Here is an 821-nt window from a genome sequence, read left to right as displayed (position 1 = left end):
GAAGGAAGGATCTCGCTACGATTCTCCCTCCTCCCTTCCCAAATCTCTGCCCAATAAGAAGTCGGGCTACGTTGCCTTTTTCTTCAACGGCCTTCGCTCCTCCGCCCGATCATGCGTCCCCGCACAACGATACCATTGTTTTTCATATATTTCAGAAACAACCGGCCATCCTTATCGAAACAGGTGCTCGTAAAGAGGCGATAATCACCTCTCGCGCTGCCTTTCGTCGGGCCAATTCGCGATAACGCGATACGATGTCCCGTAATAAATACGAAATTAATGAATTCGGCGTTAATGTCCGCGCGGTTGAATTTTATGCAAATACGGCCTCGGTGGAAGGCGAGGAAGAAGAAACGAATATCCTTCCCTCGTCGAATATTTAGAAACACCTCCTCTCCCTCCCTCCCTCCCTTTCTCTCTCTCTTTCTCCGTAGGTGTGGTATAGGCGAAAGAAAGAGAGGGCCGTTTCGCGAAACGAATCGCACCTGTGCCGACGATCGCCGCCGCGTCGGCTCGTCCGACTTTAATCTGATAATCTGATTGGCTGCCGTGTGTCAAATATTGCGGGCCCGAACGCCAGACCTCGATCTTCCCCCGTGCGAACAGGTTCTCTCGGTCGGACGCGTGGCCGATCGCGCTTCGAAATCGCTTCGGATCGATCGAATCGATAATCGGGAAAAGAGCCGCGAACTTCGAGGAGCCGAGGTATTTTTTCCCCTCTCCCTCTTTTTTCCCGTGGAACGCGAAAGAAGAGATCGAAGCAAAAGAGGAGAGGGAAGAGAGAGAGAGAGAGGGGACGCGCGAGGCACGACGTCGCTTCT

General features: G+C 52.9%; 1 protein-coding gene across 1 annotated transcript in view; it reads right to left on the bottom strand.

The window, feature by feature from the left end:
- The window catches only part of LOC102674203 (protein dachsous-like), a 160,099-nt gene that overhangs the window by 7,964 nt on the left and 151,314 nt on the right, over positions 1-821 (bottom strand). The window lies entirely within an intron of this gene.

The sequence above is a fragment of the Apis dorsata genome, unplaced genomic scaffold (genome assembly GCF_000469605.1).
Source record: "Apis dorsata unplaced genomic scaffold, Apis dorsata 1.3 scaffold_92, whole genome shotgun sequence".
Taxonomy (NCBI): domain Eukaryota; kingdom Metazoa; phylum Arthropoda; class Insecta; order Hymenoptera; family Apidae; genus Apis; species Apis dorsata.
The sequence above is the reverse complement of the archived record's forward strand: the minus strand, read 5'-3'. Positions and strand labels throughout refer to the sequence as shown.